General features: G+C 39.4%; 1 protein-coding gene across 6 annotated transcripts in view; it reads left to right on the top strand.

Moving 5' to 3' along the window:
* Nucleotides 1-21,839, top strand: part of fzr (fizzy-related) — a 280,840-nt gene that overhangs the window by 57,173 nt on the left and 201,828 nt on the right. The window contains exon 1 of one of the 6 annotated variants that reach the window (XM_067782607.1): nt 6,629-6,710. The exons of the other annotated variants lie outside the window; for them this stretch is intronic. The gene's annotated coding sequence lies outside the window, so the exon portion shown is untranslated. Of the gene's footprint in view, nt 1-6,628; nt 6,711-21,839 lie in introns of those variants that run through there. 6 annotated transcript variants of the gene reach the window in all.

Raw genomic sequence — 21,839 nt, forward strand, 5'->3', positions numbered from 1 at the left:
AAGAAAAATACCCAGAACTAGCAGAAGAGGAACACACTCTCCCTAGGGAAACTCGCCTCACTCGAGCTCTACTTCGATATGGGTACTGTAACAGGTTAAACTCTTACCTATCCAAAATCAACCCCGACATACAAAATACAGCGACATCCGCCCAATGCAGCTCCTGCCATGGACGGTGCCACTTTCCTAGATTGGTCTCCGCGATGGCAACCCCCAACGGGTTCCATTGCGCCATGTTGCCAGGCCACATACCCAAATACACCGGGTACCCCAATGCTTACCCAAGGACGTCCAGTCCCAGGGCCACAACAGCAGTCGCGTCCTGGCCTTCCACAACCCAGGCGTAGTCACCCGTCACTTACTCCCAGAGTGACGACGTCTCCCCCTGGGCACTTCAGAATTCTGCAGTTAAACTGTAATGGATTAACTGGGAAGATCGCGGAGATGGTCGATTTCATGAAGCGGCACAACATCCGCATTGCTGCGATTCAAGAGACTAAACTCACAGCAAGATCTGCATTGCAGACCTGTTCTTAGTATAATGTCCACAGAAAAGATCGCGAGAGCGGAAATGGAGGCGGCCTCGCGTTTATCATACACCACTCTGTGCAATAGCATATATTTGATCCCGACATCGGCCGCAGGGACAGTGTCTTAGAACGTCAAGGATTATCTGTCCGGTCGGGCGATGCAAACCTAGAAATCATCAACATCTACATCCCTCCTGCCACCTGTTGCCCCAGTGATACCGACCTAATATCAGCGCCGTACTCACTGGCAACAATCGCATTATCTTAGGCGATTTCAATGCCCATCACGATCTATGACACTCAAACTTGCGGTAGGGATGAGATGTTGGCGGATCAAATAGAAGAAACGACGTTCTGCACAATAAACGGAGTCGCCCCCACACGTATGGTAGGAAGCTGTCACAGTTCGCCGGATATTTCAATCGTGAGCGCAGAACTCGTAAACTGCGTCAACTGGCAGCCGATGGTAACATTGGCATCCGACAACCTGCCTATACTTATGTATTTCCCTCGAGCGTTCCGCCGACTTCATCGTCGCAGAAAAACGCACTTTCATTAATTTTAAAAAAGGAAAGTGGGACGAATACAAATCCTTTACAGACAACCGCTTTGCTGCCCTCCCTATCCCAACTGATGCCCGCCAAGGGGAGCGTGCTTTCCGCAAGGTCATTGAATCCGCCTCGGCTCGTTTCATTCCCGCCGGTAGAATTCCCGAAATTCGGCCCCACTTCCCGGCGGAGGCCGCAAGTTTAGCGAGAGAACGTGACCTTATAAGGCAGCTCGATCCCGGCGACCCCCAAATAAGGGATATAAACCAACGCATCAGATTGCTTGTGGATGAACACAAGCGGGTGAAATGGGAGGAGCACCTAAGCGGTTGTAACCTCTCTGCCGGTGTAGGTAAACTTTGGTCCACCGTAAAGTCCCTATCGAATCCGTCTAGGCACAATGACAAAGTTTCCATCGCCTTTGGCGATAAAGTGCTGTCGGATGCGAAAAAATGCGCCAGCGCTTTCTGCCGACAATATATAATGCATTCTACGGTCGACAAAGATAGACGGAGGGCCAACAGACACGCACATAAACATAAATTCAGCGCATCACCAATTACCATCACCGCCAAAGAGGTTGAGGATGCCATCGGTCATGTTAAACCATCCAAAGCAGTGGGCCCAGATGGCATAGCCATGCCGATGCTTAAAAGCCTAGGGAAAAAGCCCTGCAAAAATCGCAAGTACTCCATGCATGCATGTATGGAGTACTCCCTATGGACCAACCGAGTGCTCCAAAATTAACCACAATTCATACAAAAAATATGGTCCAATTAACATTGAGATGTCCTAGGACTGGACCATATACTCCAGCTCCGCATAACATCAGAGTAATCCATGGAGTACCCACAGTCCAATAAACATCGTGTAGTGATTACAATCGTTAAAAACGAGCAATTATCGGCTTACAATATGTTCGTGTAGAGACATGAGTTGGTCCATTGCTGCATTACAGTGGAGTATAATGGTAAGTACTCCAGTGGACCACGTGATCCAACGATTTTTGCAGGGAGGGTTTCCAATATTTAGCACATGTCTTCAACCTGTCTCTCCAACTTTGTCATACCCGCAAAATGGAAAATGGCCAAGGTGGTCCCGCTACTAAAGCCTGGGAAACCAGCTAACATAGAAGAGTCATATCGGCCGATATCTCTCCTATCGCCAGTAGCCAAAACGCTTGAAGCCATTTTGCTCCCCCACTTCAAAGCAAATTTGCAGCTAGGCTGCCATCAGCATGGCTTCAGAAAACTCCATAGCAACACCACCGCGCTAAATGCCATCAACACCCAGATAAATTGCGGTTTAAATCAAAATCCCCACCATAGAACAGTACTCGTAGCGCTAGACCTATCAAAAGCTTTTGATACGGTCAACCATGGCACGTTACTGCAAGACCTGGAAGGGTCTACCATTCCTCCATGTCTTAAAAGGTGGACCGCAAATTATCTGGGTGGTCGGCAGGCACCGGTGCAATTTAGAAATAAAACATCAAAACCAAGAAGAATTAAACAGGGGTGCCACAGGGTGGTGTCCTATCCCCACTTTTGTTTAATTTCTACATATCTAAGCTACCTTCGCCGCCAGAAGGAGTTACTATCGTTTCCTACGCCGATAACTGCACAATAATGGCCACAGACCCAGGCCCAAAGATCGATGAGCTTTGCAACAGAATAAGCGGCTACCTCCTTGATCTCTCCATTTTTTCTCCTCGCGAAACCTGGCATTATCACCGACTAAATCCTCCGCGACCTTATTTACAACATGGACTTCCCAAATGTCGACCATTTTGAACATCCACGTCGATGACACTTCGCTACCGACTGTCCTACACCCCAATATCTTGAGTGTGAGGTTTGATGAGGATCTACATTTTGGTGAGCATGCAGCCGCAATTGTACCGAAAATCCAGAGCCGTAATAAAATCCTCAAATCCCTTGCTGGCAGTACTTGGGGAAAATACAAAGAAACGCTCATTACCACTTACAAAGAAATTGGCCAGCCGATTGCATGCTACGCGTCCCCTATTTGGTCGCCAAGCCTAAAAATTACCCACTGGAATAAGCTACAGGCCTGCCAAAATACTGCGCTCAGAACCGCCACGGGCTGTCTTCTTATGTCCCCAGAACACCATCTACAAATGAGGCTAGAATACTCCCCATCAGGGAGAAAAATGAGATGCTATTCAAACAGTTCCTGTTGAATACCCAGAAACCTGGGCATCCCAACAGAGATCTGATTGATGAGCCAACACCGCCTAGGGACTTAAGGAGTCATCTCCGTAAGCATTTTGAGGAAATACGCCACCTGAGAACTCAGCCGTATGAAGCAAAAAAACACAAGCAGGTCCTTGGTGAACTCCACAAACAGGCGTCGGACCTTTATGCCAGGAATTGCCCGGTGAATCCAGTATTCAAAAAACAGTACCCAAAACTTGCGGAAGAGGAACGCATACTCCCCAGGGAAACGCGAGTCACTCTGGCTCAACTTCGTTCTGGATACTGTAACAGGTTAAACTCTTACATATCCAGAATCAACTCCGACACAAAATGTATGCCCCGCTTGCAATGTGTCTCCACATGACACCAACCATCTCTTTAATTGTAATGTGGAACCAACGCCTCTAACACCCCTTTCATTATGGTCCACCCCTGTTGAAACAGCAAGTTTCCTTGGACTCCCGTTAGAGGATATTGATGACAATTTGTGATCGGTCGCACCTATTGGATGGGGCGAAGAACTGCTACAACAACAACAACAGGACTCCCACACTCTATTTCGCTTTGCGTTTTATGTATAAAGGTAAATCATCAGCGAATACTCGCATTCAGTGTTTATAAAAAGATTATTAAAATAAATTGAAGCAGTTCGTTAGCTTAATGTGAAAATGTGCTAAGTCAACTTTTACAAATTTTACAGGAGACGAAAAAAATTGAATAACTTTTAAAATAACCTTCTTTTTTCAAAACTGTGAATGAGGATACCTTAATTGCAATGCTTTTGAGTGCAGAAGCTTTGAAAAAGATAAATAAAAATCATGTATGCCAACCCAGCAGCTATTTTATGACTTAGCACAATTTCCGCACTCATAACAAATTTTTTCTCCTGACTTAGCACTTTATACTCAATATGTTTTCCCATCACTTCTCACCTTTAATGATTGAAATAAAACACTAAAAATATATATTTCACAAAAACGACTATTTATTTGTTAAACTATTTCTAACGGTTCTGATCTGGACTCTTTTGCTGGATGGTGCGCACACAATAATTTATATTTAAATTCAAATATATGCTGTGTTGTGTCTTATTCCAAAAAGACAACTGCCACATACTTTATCTACAAACTAAATACTAAATCTCTTATGCGGCAGTTACTCACGAACGTACGTACCAAAAACGTGTCAGCTGACACGACCTATCTTATGAGTGTGCAATGTGAACAAAAACTCACCGACGTGCAACGCCCGTACGTACGTAGCCCGGAACGTAGAAATCAAAACAATTTTGATTTTTTCCGCAAGAACGTGTCAGCTGGTCGCTCTCTCACTAGACAGAGTTGCCTAGTAAACTTTTGTGCGCTAAGTTTTGACCGTTTGCAGTTTTATGCAAAAATACCTAATTAAAGTTTGAAAAATTGTGAAAATAATTCGAAATAATTATGTAAAAGTGCAGATTATAAATATGATACCTATTTATATTTATTTAATATTAATTCCAGCCTTTTACAACATCAAAAACTAAATTGGAAAAAGTTGATGTTTCCATAAGCATGCATGCAAAATGGGCAATGGCAACAGTGCTTATCTGTAAACAATACACTCACAAATATGTTATGTACATGTACACAAACGCACACATTGATTCGTACGGGCTTGAGGGTTCGGTCAAACGTGTTTCGTACGACAAACGTCCGTACGTACGGCACACGTCGGTGGGTAATTGTCGCTTTAATCGTTGTCAAGAGAGTAAAGACTTGAGTGTAATTTTTAACTCCAAACTCTCTTTTTCTAGTCACATTGACTTCGTTGTTTCAAAATTTGTTGCAATGGTTGGGTTCAGTAGACGTAACACCAGTAACTTTAAGGAGCCTCTGACGTTGAAGGCACTTTATATATCCTTGGTCAGAAGTCGTCTTGAATATTGCTCAATAATATGGAATCCTTTCTATGAATATAACTCCTATAAAATTGAGAGAGTTCAAAAATTTTATACAAAAATTGCTTTACGTATGCTCCACTGGCCAGACGGCCTCCCATCATATACCAGCAGGTGCAAATTGCTTGGTCTTCAGGCTTTGCATGACAGAACAACTTGAATCTCACTCATGCTTGCCTATATTGTAATAAACGTTAGCACGAATTGCTCTGATTTATCTAATTTCTTCATTCCATATATTCCAATGCGTGATCTTCGGCATAATAGATTATTTATCTAAATAACTAATAAAACGAATTATGTTATGAATGAACCTATAACTAAGACTATACATCTAGAAAATCGATTCAGTAGTGTTCTTAATTTTAATAACAGCTTATATAAGTTTAAGCTTGAATTGTTCTCTATTTTTAACTAGTCTGTAACAAAGCATGAAGCTATCGACGTGTAAGAATTGAAGTAGATTATAGTCAGCGAAAAGCATTTATCATACACCAAAGGCATGTCTCAATTGAGTAAATCCAATTTCAAGGGGTTGCCAGCACAATATATAGCTTCTCCAACCCAATTGTCAACTCACCTTACCGTGGCGAATCATGTTTCATTGACAGCCGAGGCTCTGGCGAACTCAAGTTCCTCAGGGAACTAGGGGGTGGGGAGGGCGGGATGGCCTAGAAGGTTTAATGTGGTCATATAAATGGTTCCCGAGATGGTTGAGCTAGTAGTACCTTAATAGTGCTTTGTTACCGGAACGTACCGGATCTATATCCGGCAAAGGGCCATCAACATCGGTAACACTCCCCAAAGCCTTCGGGGAGTGTCTTTATCGTTAATACAACAACAACAACAAAGCATGTACTTTTAGACTAAATGAATTAAATAAATAAATAAAATGCGCGCACAAAGAAATGACTAGTAATTCAGATTGATATTATTGACAGGTTGACTTAGCACATTTTTTTTAACAACTGAAGACTTAGCACATTTACACATCATTGCCCACAGCACGTAAAAATTAAAAATTTAAATATTTTTTTTTGCGATCGATGTATTTTGAATTCAGTTTTAAAACTGCATTAAAATACAATTTTTGAAAAAAGTGACTTAGCACATTTTCACATTAAGCTAACGAGTTATGCTTTGTTATAGCAAACTTTTTTAAAGTTATTTTCAAAAACATTTTCTGAAATGCTTGTTGGGTGGTCACATTTTCTACTTGGTATGTACGGGTATGACCGTATTTGTAAATGCCTTACATATGTACATATGTATGACGTCGTCACCTTATCAGTGATTGGCCATTGTTTGGAATAATTGTCTGCTTCGATCCACGTTATTTTGTTTGTTTGGTTTAGGACTAACTTAGTATGTTACAGATAGTAACGGTGAATTGTATTCGATTAATTTTTCAAGCAATTTTGCTGAATAGGTATGAAAAAAAGTAAGAAACAATAATAAATGTTTGCCTATAAAAGTAAGTTCAGTAGATAAGTGCTATACGCCAACATTCATCATAAAAACAAATAAATCATCATTTGAATAACAATTGTGATTTTAGTTCGGAAGACCAGTCTGTATATAACTTTTCAAATAGTTAAAAAGTGACACGAGTAGTTATGTACATACATATATACATATACAAAGAGCGAAAAATAAAGTTCTGCCTAGGATAATTAATAGTAAGTAGATGCCTATCGAAAGCGGTCTTCAACAACACAAAATATTAGTCCAATAAGTGGGCTAATAGGGAATATATTAACGCTTAATCAAATATAGTAACATGAAACATTTTTTTTTTTTGGGCAAGCGTCAAGAAATCCTCCACAATATTGAATTATATGTATGTAGTTAGAGAAGTTGTTATATTATCTACGTATTTATTTAGCACATACTCTGAAAGAATTAAGGCCGAGCTTCCCATTTAATTTGCGTCGTGCTAATTTTAATTGTTCCTTCGAATTGGAGGGACCGGTCCTACATGTTTTCCGCCGACTCCGAACGACATTTCAACACAGATGAATTTTCACTGAGAAAATTTCCATGGCAGAAATACACTCGGAGTGTTTAACTGAGAAATCTTCTTTCTAAATTTTTGATGTTGCTTTGTCCAGGACTTGAACCTAGGACTTTCAGTGTGGTAGGCGGAGCACAGTCGTATGTGTTACATATCAGTAATGGTACTGTTCATGAGATATTCCCCATCTTTTTGTGGGTAATAACTGTCTCATGTTTACTGACAAGATAAAAAAATTAGGTTTTATTATGAATTCTTCGCTGAGCTGTATATAAGCAAAGTTGTAAGCAACGTGTGCATCATTATATACAAGAAAAAAGTTAGCTGTGCAATTAATCCTACCTCATATTACATATTCCGATCTTGTATGTAGTAAGCTGGACTCTGTCTCGTTACCCGCTACGTCTACGGCTTAAAGCAATATGACCACATCTTGTGAAAGAATAAACTTCTGGGATGCAGTACCTTAGATTATCTTGCAGATAGAAACTGTATATTCCTGTATAAGCTTATCGAATTCAAAACTCCTAGCTATCTTTACGATAAGCTAAAATTCAAAAGATGTAATAGGCATCATAATAATAGCATTGGTAGTCACGGCCAAGCACCTAGGCGAAATATCCGCCAAATCTAATGCAAGCATAGCGATTGTTCAATCGTGGCTTACGGAAAATTAACTGCAGCTGGCGGAACAAAAAACAGAGGCTGTACTCATATCAAGTAGGAAGAAGCTGGAGCAGGTCACTATAAGAATAAGAATCGGCCGCCATGACATCGACACGCTGCCTGCAATAAAATACTTGGGGGTCGTGATAGACACGAGGTTGTCATTCAAAACCCACTTAGAGTATGCCAATGAAAAGGTAGCAAAAACCGTAGCAGCATTATCTAGGATAATGATAAATGCAACAGGACCAAAGCAAAGACGGCGTCAACTTCTTGCTGGCGTTGTAAAAAGCCAAATACTTTACGTGGCTCCTGTTGGGAACCAGGCCACGGAGTATAAATCATACTTCCGCGAGGTAAAGTCAACCTACCGCCTGTGTGCGTTACGCGTTTGTAGCGCCTTTAAAACTGTCTCTGACGACGCAGCACTAATCATCGCAGGAATGTGTCCTATAGACATATTAGCAAAAGAAGCAGCGACGATTTATCAGGATCAAAACTCACGTGATGGAACACGAGAGCTAAGAGTGCAGAACTGGGACGCTGGACACACCGATGTATCCCAGATATTAACGTATGGATATCTAGAAAGCACGGCGAGGTAGATTTCTACCTCACACAGTTTTTGAGTGGTCATGGATGATTTAAGGAATATTTGCACCGATTCAATCACAAGCCTAAAAACATATGCGATTACTGTGGTGGCGATACAGCAGAAGATGTTTACAATGTATTTTTCGAGTTTGCTGGGTGTTATAGCTCGAGATGCAAACTACGCAGAATTTTTAGAGAGGATTACACTCCTGAAACAATTGTTGGATGCATGCTACAAAGCAAGGTAAAATGGTCCGCGGCTTGCGTTGTTTTAGCGGAAATAATGAAGTGTCTACGAAGTCTGGAATGGCTCCGGCGCAGCAGCGAACATTGAAAAATCGATGCAAGGCCTCCGTACAATTAGCGGCGTCAGAATGATAAAATAAGAAAAGACCGGAATATATATAGGTAATGTAATAGCAAACCAGGCAACGGATTGGAGACAATGCCTCTTCAACCATTCGAATACTGCCACAGGTGAAGGAATAAAGCAAGGATTGGAGACAAGGCCCCTTCAACCGTTTGACCAGAAGCAGTCAACATACACGTAACGACAAACCTACGGATTGGAGACAAGGCCTCCAACTATAGAAACAAGGAGTAGGAGTGGAAACGTCTCACATGTAATCAGGGTTTGGAGACAAGGCCTCTCCAACCGGTGGAAGTACGAGAAAAGCCGTCGATACGTATTGTGAGAGGACAAAAAAACAAGTAAGGAAGGCTAAGTTCGGTTGTAACCGAAAATTACATACTCAGCTGAGAGCTTTGGAGACAAAATAAGGGAAAATCACCATGTAGGAAAATGAACCTAGGGTAACCCTGCAATGTGTATGTATGACATGCGTATCAAATGGAAGGTATTAAAGAGTATTTTAAAAGCGTGTGGGCCATTTCGGGATATCGCCATAAAGGTGGACCAGGGGTGAATCTAGAATGTGTTTGTACGATATGGGTATCAAATGAAAGGTGTTAATGAGTATTTTAACAGGGCGTGGGCCTTAGTTCTATAGGTGGACGCCATTTAGGGATATCGCCATAAAGGTGGGCCAGGGGTGAATCTAGAATGTGTTTGTACGATATGGGTATGAAATGAATGGTGTTAATGAGTATTTTAAAAGGGAGTGGGCCTTAGTCATATAGGTGAACGCCTTTTCGAGATATCGCCATAAAGGTGGACCAGGGGTGACTGGAACTTGTTTGCACGATATGGGTATGAAATGAAAGGTGTTAATGAGTATTTTAAAAGGGATTGGGCCTTAGTTCTATCGGTGGACGCCTTTTCGAGATATCGTCATAAAGGTGTACCAGGGGTGACTCTAGAATACGTTTGTACGATATGGGTATCAAATGAAAGGTGTTATTGATTATTTAAAAGGGAGTGGGTCTTAGTTCTATAGGTGGACGTCTTTTCGAGATATCGCCATAAGGGTGGACCAGGGGTGACTCTAGAATTTGTTTGTACGATATGGGTATGAAATGAAAGGTGTTAATGAGTGTTTTAAAAGGGAGTAGGCCTTAGTTCTATAGGTGGACGCCTTTTCGAGATATCGCCATAAAGGTGGACCAGGGGTGGCTCTAGAATTTGTTTGTACGATATGGAAATCAAATTAAAGGTGTTAATGTGTGTTTTAAAAGGGAGTGGGCCATAGTTCTATAGGTGGACGCATTTTCGAGATATCGCCATAAAGGTGGACCAGGGGTGACTCTAGAATTTGTTTGTACGATCAAATTAAAGGTGTTAATGTGTGTTTTAAAAGGGAGTGGGTCTTAGTTCTATAGGTGGACACCTTTTCGAGATATCGCCATAAAGGTGGATCAGGGGTGACTCTAGAATTTGTTTGTACGATATGGGTATGAAATGAAAGGTGTTAATGAGTGTTTTAAAAGGGAGTAGGCCTTAGTTCTATAGGTGGACGCCTTTTCGAGATATCGCCATAAAAGTGGACCAGGGGTGACTAGAATTTGTTTGTACGATATGGAAATCAAATTAAAGGTGTTAATGAATATTTTAAAAGGGAGTGGGCCTTAGTTCTATAGGTGGACGCCTCTTCGAGATATCGCCGTAAGGGTGGACCAGGGGTGACTAGAATTTGTTTGTACGATATGGGTATGAAATGAAAGATGTTAATGAGTGTTTTAAAAGGGAGTAGGCCTTAGTTCTATAGGTGGACGCCTTTTCGAGATATCGCCATAAAAGTGGACCAGGGGTGACACTAGAATTTGTTTGTACGATATGGAAATCAAATTAAAGGTGTTAATGTGTGTTTTAAAAGGGAGTGGGCCTTAGTTCTATAGGTGGACGCCTTTTCGAGATATCGCCATAAAGGTGGACCAGGGGTGACTCTAGAATTTGTTTGTACGATATGGAAATCAAATTAAAGGTGTTAATGTGTGTTTTAAAAGGGAGTGGGCCATAGTTCTATAGGTGGACGCCTTTTCGAGATATCGCCATAAAGGTGGACCAGGGGTGACTCTAGAATTTGTACGATATGGGTATCAAATGAAAGGTGTTAATGAGTATTTTAAAAGGGAGTGGGCCTTAGTTCTATAGGTGGACGCCTTTTCGAGATATCACCATAAAGGTGGTCAGGGGTGACTCTAGAATTTCTTTGTACGATATGGGTATCAAATGAAAGGTGTTAATGAGTATTTTAAAGGGGAGTGGGCCTTAGTTCTATAGGTGGACGCCTTTTCGAGATATCGCCATAAAGGTGGATCAGGGGTGACTCTAGAATTTGTTTGGACGATATTAGTATCAAATGAAAGGTGTTAATGACTATTTTAAAAGGGAGTGGGCCTTAGTTCTATAGGTGGACGCCTTTTCGAGATATCGCCATAAGGGTGGACCAGGGGTGACTCTAGAATTTGTTTGTACGATATGGAAATCAAATTAAAGGTGTTAATGTGTGTTTTAAAAGGGAGTGGGCCTTAGTTCTATAGGTGGACGCCTTTTCGAGATATCGCCATAAAGGTGGACCAGGGGTGACTCTAGAATTTGTATGATATGGGTATCAAATGAAAGGTGTTAATGAGTATTTTAAAAGGGAGTGGGCCTTAGTTCTATAGGTGGACGCCTTTTCGAGATATCACCATAAAGGTGGCCAGGGGTGACTCTAGAATTTGTTTGTACGATATGGGTATCAAATGAAAGGTGTTAATGAGTATTTTAAAGGGGAGTGGACCTTAGTTCTATAGGTGGACGCCTTTTCGAGATATCGCCATAAAGGTGGATCAGGGGTGACTCTAGAATTTGTTTGTACGATATGGGTATCAAATGAAAGGTGTTAATGAGTATTTTAAAAGGGAGTGGGCCTTAGTTCTATAGGTGGACGCCTTTTCGAGATATCGCCATAAGGGTGGACCAGGGGTGACCCTAGAATTTGTTTGTACGATATGGAAATCAAATTAAATGTGTTAATATGTGTTTTAAAAGGGAGTGGGCCTTAGTTCTATAGGTGGACGCCTTTTCGAGATATCTCCATAAAGGTGACCAGGGGTGACTCTAGAATTTGTACGATATGGGTATAAAATGAAAGGTGTTAATTATTATTTAAAAGGGAGTGGGCCTTAGTTCTATAGGTGAACGCCTTTTCGAGATATCGCCATAAAGGTGGACCAGGGGTGACTATGTGTTTGTGCGATATGGGTATCAAATTAAAGGTATTAATGAGGGTTTTAAAAAGGAGTGACCATTGTATATGTGATGGCGTTTTCGAGATATCGACCCAAATGTGGACCAGGGTGACCCAGAACATCATCTGTCGGGTACCGCTAATTTGTTTATATATGCGAAAAGTGGGCGTGGTCATATTCTGATTTCGGCCATTTTTTATAACAAGATAAAGTGAGTTCAGATAAGTACGTGAACTATGTTTATCGTGTTAACGGCCGAGCGAAAGGACAGACGGTCGACTGTGTACAAAAACTGGGCGTGGCTTCAACGAATTTCGCCCATTTTCACAGAAAACAGTTATTGTCATAGAATCTATGGCCCTACCAAACTTCACAAGGATTGGTTAGTTTTTGTTCGACTTATGGCATTAAATTCTAGACAAATTAAATAAAAATGGGCGGAGTTACGCCCATTTTAAAATTTTCTTTTATTTTTGTATTTTGTTGCACCATATCATTACTGCAGTTGAATGTTGACATAATTTACTTATATATTGTAAAGATATTAAATTTTTTGTTAAAATTTGATTTTTAAAAATTGTTTTTTTTTTAAAAAGTGGGAGTGTTCGTCATCCGATTTTACTAATTTTTATTTAGCACACATAAGTAATAGGAGTTCCTGCCAAATTTCATCATGATATTTTCAACGACTCTAAGTTACAGCTTGCTAAACTTCTTTTAAAAGTGGGCGGTGTCACGCCCGTTGTCCAAAACTTTACTAATTTTCTATTTTGCGTCATACCAAATTTCGTCAAGATACCTCAAAATTTACTTTATCGCGTTAACGGACGGACGGACGGACGGACATGGATAAATTAATTTCTTTTTTCGCCCAGATCATTCTTATATATAGAAATCTATATCTATCTCGATTAGTTTATCCCGTTACGGATTACCGTTATGCGAACAAAATTAATATACTCTGTGAGCTCTGCTCAGCTGAGTATAAAAAAAACCTATTAAAATTAAAGGAAAAAAATATATTTATATATACATATAGATATAAAAGAAATAAAATAAAAAATAAAAAAACAAAAAACCCTACAATACAAGTAGTCGAACGCACAAACATGCTACAACCACTGTATGCACAGTAGGATGGGACAATTTCTATGGAGGAAAGTTAACCGATATCGCGCCATCGATTTTTCGATAGGATTTAGCCTCAGGAAAAAAGTTCCACTACGTATACCCAAAAAAATAATTTTCGAGCCTGCGAAATTTCATTTTTTTTACTTTTTTCGACCTTGATTTTTATGGTTTCATGACCTACTAAAAAAATTTTCATATGTATACCCTGCCCGGACATTTTTGGGTCGGACAGGGTATACATGAAAATTTTACAATCAAATGAAAATTTTTTTAGTAGGTCATGAAAAAAGCTTAAAAATCAAAGTGGAAAAAAAGTAAAAAAAGTTAAACTTCGCAGGCTCGAAAATTACTTTTTTGGGTATGCGTAGTGGAACTTTTTCCTGGGCCCAAATCCTATCGAAAAATCGATGGCGCGATATCGGTTAAAAAATCGACCCAGTCTAATGCACTGTGTTTAAGGTATGCTTGGAAATATTCGTAGAAGTGATATGTGTCAATCACATTGAGGTAGTAAGCATGGCGTGCCAGTCCCAGCGTTAACTATACCGCGGGACTATCAAAGTACAGCAACGTGACCCCGACAGACGTAGAGCTTAGTGCTCAACCTACCTCCCGACGAAATACTTGACGGTAGTACCGGGGGGTAAATGGTACTCAGACGGTAGAGGTTTAGTGCGGCTAAAGTCCCATACTGACTATGAGGCTTTCGATGCTTCCTCTTCGTAAAAAAATAAAAAAGTGTTCTTTCTTAAAAGAACCAATTTACTTCAACTATTTTGATGCATTTCCTTTAATTTAAAAAGTGAAAAAACTCCTAAGAAATAGCAGAGAAATCTCCCTCTCACTCACATTCATAATACCTACTTTTCTCCCATAACCGGTTTCCGCATTTTCGACCATTGTTCAGAATAAGAGGAAAGGGAAAAGTCACAAGGAATTTTTATTTATAATACGATGAATGGGAGAAGTGAAAAAACTCGCAAGGAATTTTTGTTTAGAATTGGGCTGAATGCTCCAGTTGGCATTATTGTGAAGAGCGGATGGAACATTATCATCTTTGCTGCCTGCGTTTAAGAGGACATAGAAAATTTCCCTCTAGAATCTAAATACTCTCTGAACGTTGGTTACCAGAACGCCCTATTTTATCTGACAAAAATTTTACCTGGGCTTGAAACCTTTTGTCTCTCGGCGAAATTTTGTTAAAATTTTAATTTTTCCTTTACTCTTCGCCGCATTTTTCGATCGGGTGACAGCCATGTAGCTTTATGGATCTTCTAATGTTAAAACTTTGAGCTGGATAAGAAAATGTTTCAGGAGACAGTGTAGTCGATCGTCCTCACTCCATTAATTTATATCTGAAATTGCTGTGTAAATGTATTTTTATGAAGAATACATATTTTGTCATCGCCAAAAACATGGGAATAAGCGGTAGAGGCTACAGATCTCGAATTTCATTCTGTGTCCTATATGTGTATTTTTAATTTTTATATAAGCGATTTTGTGAATATTTTATAGAAGATAAAAGATTCGAGCGGCCTTAGTAGGCGTTGCCACGCGCTTTTTGTTTTCAAAAAAGCTAAATACAGTTTTTAAGTCATTGTTATTATTTTTTACAGGAGTATTAGTCGTGGTCGCCGTGGTGTGATGGTAGCGGGATCCCCCTACCACACCGACTATCCTGAGTTCACGCCCCTGGCAAAGCAACATCAAAATTTTAGAAACAAGTTTTTCAATTAAAAGTAAATTTTTCTAAGCGGAGTCGCCTCTCGGCAGTGAATTGGCAAGCACTCCGAGAGTATTTCTGCCATGGAAAGCTCTCAGTGAAAATTCGTCTGCCTTGCAGATGCCGTTCGGAGTCGGCATAAAAAAAGTAGGTCCCGTCCCGCCAATTTGTATGAAATATTAAAAAGGAGCACGTCACAAATTGGAAGAGAAGATTGGCGTAAAATATATTCGGAGGTTAAAGCGCCTTAAATTTATTTTTTTGTTTGTATTATTCGCTGTCAGAAGAAGTAGATTGTTAAATTTCTTTACAAAATATTTCTTTAAATGACAGTTTTTGCCAAAAAAACTTGTTATGATGACCCCTCGGGAAAATAGGTTGACGGATAGACCGATAAGTGGATGAGCAATGCTAACAAAAACTTTTTTCGGTTGACTTAAGCAGGATATCAAGTAGCAAGTAATGGCAACCGAGAAAACCGAATTTTTTTTTCTGAAGTAATAAATTTTGATTGATTCACTTTTCGTAAAAAATTTTCAAAGAAATTAGTTTTCTGTGAAATTTTCTTTATATTCTGTTGCGGAATACAAAGTTACGTTATAGCGTTTTCTTTTCTGAAGAAAATTTTACCTAAATAAATGGTAAAACTTTAATAGCGTTACTCCTACCCCAGAAAACGGTCAACTTTTATATTGCATGAAAAGAACATAAACGGCTACCCCGATTTCACATACGCGCTGACAATAATAAAAAAGTTTGTTATCATGTATTGCCTCTATTTCAATTTTCTTCGCAAAAATGTGTGTAGTTACGAAAATAAATTGTCACGATCAGCTGGTTCAGCAGGGTTAAGGCTTGGTTGCCTCCAAAAGCGGTGCCGCTATGTTACGACCGCCAAAGAGCGGCCGGCATACTCACCGTTTTCTGCGGCACCGTTTTGTTGGAAACTACGAACAGTTACGGCAGACGATTCGCAAAATTTTATTTTGCATTTTTGCTTGTTTTTTTTTTAGTTTTTTATTATTTTCATTAAATAAACGTACAAGAAAAACATTTTTATTCAAAAATGTTTATTTTTTTTATAAATAATTTCAATTATTTGACAAAATGTTCACCGTTTTGACAATAGCGGTGGCAAAAAACGGTGATGAACTAGTTTCTACCGTCATGACGGCCGTAATATTTTATGCCCTGCCGCTATATTACGTTGCGGTGAACTTCACCGTCTTCTTAGTTTCCACGTAATTACTTTTACACTGCAACATTTTTGACAACATACTGTACCGCTATATAACGGCCGCTATATAGCGGCGCCGCTTCCGAGGAAACCAAGCCTTTACACTGCCACACCGTCATTTTATGCAGGGCAAAAATGTAACGCTTTTGAGTTGCGAGCAAGCAACAATTCTCACAAAAGAATGAAATACCCGTAAAGGTATATCAAAAATTACGCAATTATAACAATTAAATCTCCAAAAGTTATGATATTATTTTAACGACATCAAAAACTGAATGAAAAATTATAAAATTTTCACATCAAAAATTCTAAAGTGAAAAATAAAATATCTGAATAAATCAGAATTTTAAAAACATACTAAGTTAAATAATAACAAGTATTTCAATACAAGTACCGTGCAGTTTACCACTACACTACTCCCCTTTCCAAAATTGTTCCATATTCAACAAATTAAACGTAATTTTTTTGGTTTTATTGGATTTACTACATTTATTCATATCCAAATACGCGGGCATAATTCTGTCAATAGAGATATTTATCAATTTTTTTATAAGAATTAACCTTGAACCACTTTGGTGTTTTTTCTATTACCTCAGGAGTTCATATGGTTCTTGTAAACCAGTTATCTTCCTGTTAACTCTAACCAAGACAAACTTGCAATCATACAATTTTTTTGGAATACAAACCAGGGAATTTTTATGATGCGATATGTTCGATGAATAATAATGTTTAAAATTTTGTTTCAATTTATATAGAACATCAGATGAGTCAAAATTATTTTCGGATCGAAATACCATTTGCGAGGGAAGCCTAAGATTTTCGCTATATGCCATTTCTGCAGCTGTGGACGGAATATCTTCCTTGTAAGATGATCGCAAACCTAACAATACTATAGGCAACTCCTCAATCAATTGAAGCTTTTGGTTGCCTATGAAATCGTTCGGCTATTCCGTTAGCCTGCGGATGATAGACAGTGGTTGTGGTTGATGGCTTCCTAACGACATTTGTGTAAACATTTGCGATTGTACTGTTGTAATTGTCAGCGGTCCAGAAAGAAAGTTTCTGCGACGTTTTTCGCAGAAATATTTTCAGGCCAGAAGTACCTGCTTGTGATTAATTGTCATGTTGCTTTAATACCGACATGAGCTATACTATGTAATTTATCGAAAATAATTTTCCGTAACGGTTGAGGTATATACGGCCTTGTTACACTAAGTGACGTTTCACACCAAATTTGGATATTTAAAGAAGAAACTGTTAGTAACTCTAATCTATGTCTACAATTTAAATCTTTTACTAGTGATTTAACTTCTATATCGTGTTCTTGTGCAACAAATAGTTTTTTTTTTAAATTCTAGTCAAAAGCTTGAGAAGATTCAAGGGGAAAGCAAGCCACCATGGTGGAGTAAGGAGCCCAGTCTTCTTAGAGGGCAGATAAAGGAGATTTTTAAGTTGGCACAAGTTGCGGAAAGCGAGGAATGTATGCATGGAGTACCCGCGGGTGTTGCAGGGCACACTTCCAATCAGGAGATGATGCGGAAGTGTTATGTAACCAACAGTCCTAATACGGAGCGAGAGGTACCAGGATTGGTGACAAATACCAAAATTGAATTGGCAATAAAAACATTTGCTATGTTCAAATCGCTGGGCCCAGATGGGATATTCCCTGCTATGCTGCAGATGGCCGGTGGAACGATTATAGAATGGCTAAGAATAATCTTTGAGGGTTGCATAAAACTGAACCACCTTCCGCGATCTTGGAGGACGGCTCGAGTAGTCTTCATACCGAAAGCGGGAAAAGCCAGTCATCTGCACCGTCTTTCGGACCTATTAGTTGACACCTTTTCTACTCAAAACCTTAAAGAGATTAATAGATGTGTATATAAAATCAAAAATTAACGAGGAATTATTCTTCTCAGCACAACATGCTTACACCAAAGGCAAGTCAGGCGATACTGCATTGCATAGGGTGGTTATGAATATAGAGAAGGCCCTGGAATATTAGGAATATGCCCTAGGTGTTTTTCTGGACATTGCCGGAGCTTTCTCAACTCAATTGAAGTTCATCCAGCTTTCGCAAATTGGGTCGGCTCCATGTTAAGCGGCAGAATGATCACATCGCAATTGAGTTTGTGCGACGCAACGAAATCTGTAAACAGAGAAACGCCGCAGGGTCGGGTTTTATCACAAATGCTGTGGACGCTGGTTATAAACCAATTGCTTAGGCGGTAGTACAAAGTGTCTAGGAGTTGTACTAGGTAGTAAGTTGTGGAAACTCCATGTGGAAGAGAAAGCGAACAAAGCCTCCGCGGTACTGCAAGAAGTTGCTAGGATGCACGTGGGGTCTATCACCCAAACTCTCATTGCGTATTTATGGCAATTGTCAAACCCATACTTTACTATGGGGTTCTTGTTTGGTGGACATCCAAACAAAAGAGTACGTATACCAAAAAACTTGAGAGGGTATGCAGATCTATGATTAGCATACACATCCCGCCTGCAGACCTAACGGCCAAAAACATCGCGCCAGCAACTGCAACAAGGCTTAAGGCCTCGGGGCAGCTTGAGTGCAGACCTTATGGCCAGCAATATAGCGCCATCTAATATCGGGCAAACGGAATATATGGTCCCGTGCCTGAGCTTCGAAAGAGATATTGGGGTCAAAATTGAGCCGGAGGGTTGGTGCCGGGGTGCAGAAATGGCAGAACATACTATACACGTGTTTGCGGATGGTTCCAAATTAATGGAAGGGGTTGGGTCTGCTGTTTACTGTGACGATCCGGAAATAAGTAGATCCTACAGGCTGCCAGATCACTGCAGCGTTTTTCAGGCGGAAATTATAGCAGGGAAGAAATCAGCAGAAATTCTGGAGGAAGCGATCTTAAGCTGCAGTCGCATCAATATATATATTGATAGGCTGCGATTAAGGCAATAATCCCACACAGCACTTCATCAAGAAGTGTTCTGGAATGCATAGAAGCATTGGAAAAACTTCGCTTAGGCCGGACCATAAAAGGTAACGAAAAGGCGGATGAGTTGGCAAAAGATGATGCAAAACTCGCTGAGTCGACGATAGACATCCCAATCCGCTTGGGAGAAATCAAAAGGTGACAGGAGGTGCATATCATCCATCAAGCAGGAAAGGCGTGGACAAAAGGGCGGGACTGCGAAATTTGTAAGAAGCATTGGAAAAACTTCGCTTAGGCCGGACCATACATCTTTACTGGGTTCCCGGTCATAAAGGGATAAAAGGTAACGAAAAGGCGGATGAGTTGGCAAAGGATGGTGCAACACTCGTTGAGTCGACGATAGACGTCCCAATCCGCTTGGGAGAAATCAAAAGGTGACAGGAGTTGCATATCATCCATCAAGCAGGAAAGGCGTGGACAAAAGCGCGCCGTTCGTGAGATATACGTAATTAAAGGGAGCCGTCTTTTTGTTTTTTTCGAATAACGGTAAATTGCAAATATCACAAAAACGGTACCATAGAATCAAAAATGAACTCAATTTTCGAAATCAGGGGTGATTTTACATACGAATTTCATAACGGCGTTTCTGGTAAAGAGAAAAAGTTGAAATTCGTGGTCCAGTGTGATTGATTACACATAGAGATGCCAATTAGACGAAAACATTAGACTTCCCTACTCGTTAATATTTAGGATAAGAGTTTTCGAAATGGGACATGGATCGAAACGTTTAAAAAGTCTATTTACAAATGCGGAATATTGCGACCGCTATTTGAGGAACTTACCGTAGAGCTATGTATGTACATAGATACTTGAAACTATAAATATACTTCAGAACCCCCTGACAATGCCGCATGAAAGAAATTTTCGCTAGGTCCGAGCTTGGACATTTTGCTTTCGAGTTTCAAAAAACTTCCCGAAAACACAGTGACCTGACTCTTTGCGCATAGCTTCGGGCTTAATTAGGTTATAATATTTAGGATAAAGGAGTATTCTAGATGGGACAGTGTGGTTATTGAAAACCAGCGTATACATATACATACCTACATATATTTGTAAACTATTTTATTTAATAATAATTCAGGCTAAATGTATGCTTGTATATTTAAAATCTTCAAATCAAATATGAAAATTTTTGATAAATGAAAAATCAAAATTGATATGTATGTACAATATATACAAATTGAAATACCTACATACATATGTGCATATAGATATATTAAAAACTTTGAAAATGCAAAGTGCTATTACATTCAAGTTAAATTTAAATAAAGTTATTAACTCACTTTCACGGATTTATTGCTTAACAAATTGAAAGTAACATTCTTTTTTGTTTTTTGGCATAGGAAACTAGGTACTCTCCACCATAGCTGGTATCAAACTATCAATAGGAAAACTTCTAACTTCATTCTTTGTTTCTACTTCGAAATGTGTAACATCTTTTTCAATAACTCTATAAGGCCTTCATATGGATGTAGTAAGGAATGTTTGTTTACCACGTGTACGAAAACATATTTGCGACCCTGTACATTTTTAGGCACATAAGCACCATAAGAAGTTTAATATGGTCAAGATTTTATTTAAAATTCCTAAAATGTAGGCGCAGATCATTCAAAATATCTGTTGAAGTTGTATTCTCAGGAGTAGAGACAACATGTTCCCCAGGTAATCTTAAATGTTTGCCAAAAACTATTTCGGTGTAGCTGAAATATCTTCTTTGAAAGTCGATCGCAAACCTAAGAGTATTAACGGTAACTCTCCGTTCCAATGTCTGGTACCACTTTAATTTGATGACTTTCAAGAACTTTAGACAATTCCGAAATCTGTAGTAATTTCTAATGGAACTCCAAAACGTGAAATATATTCATTTATAGTTTACTAAGAAAGGGCAAGCAAAAAAAAAAATATCCAAATGCTTGTTCATACTTGGCCAATAATACTTCTGAACTATCAATCTACGGAATATATGAAATATGTGGTCTAGGATTTTCTCCTGAAATTTCGCACCAAATATTAATACCTAATAAAGCAATTTTGATCTACTTAAGATTATGAAAAGTTTGTTCAGATATTAGTTCACTAAGTTCGCTATCTTGCTTCTGCTGTTTTTGTAAAGCTTTAAAATTTAGATCGAAGTTCTTAATTGCGTCCCTTCAAAAGCTCGTGACAAGGCAGCAGCTACTATATTATCTTCTTCTTTTATCAATTGTATATCGTTAGTAAATTTTGCTATGATTTCGAGATATCTGGTATGCCTAGGACTGCGCTTTGTTCTTGAATTTCAAGCAAATGTTAATGGTTTATGATCTGTATAACTGTAACCCCATTTAATTTGCAAACTGTCGTCCTTCTAAATGGTACCGAAAACGCTTGACATTTAAATATATGGCCAACAATTCGATTTAAGCAACTTACACCATTAAAAATTCATTTCATGACATCTATAGTTCCCACTACAAATAAAAGTGCCATGATTACCACGAGTAATCTTGAATGATCGTCAAAGTACATACATACTGTTTGTCAAATACGTGGCTCGCTCTCTATGTCTAAGATTCCTTTGTACACAAACTACGACAAAAACCATTTTAAGTAATTTGGTTTTTTTTTAAAAATTGTTTTTTTTAATTCTTGCACGT

Source organism: Eurosta solidaginis, chromosome 4 (genome assembly GCF_040869045.1).
Source record: "Eurosta solidaginis isolate ZX-2024a chromosome 4, ASM4086904v1, whole genome shotgun sequence".
Taxonomy (NCBI): Eukaryota; Metazoa; Arthropoda; class Insecta; order Diptera; family Tephritidae; genus Eurosta; species Eurosta solidaginis.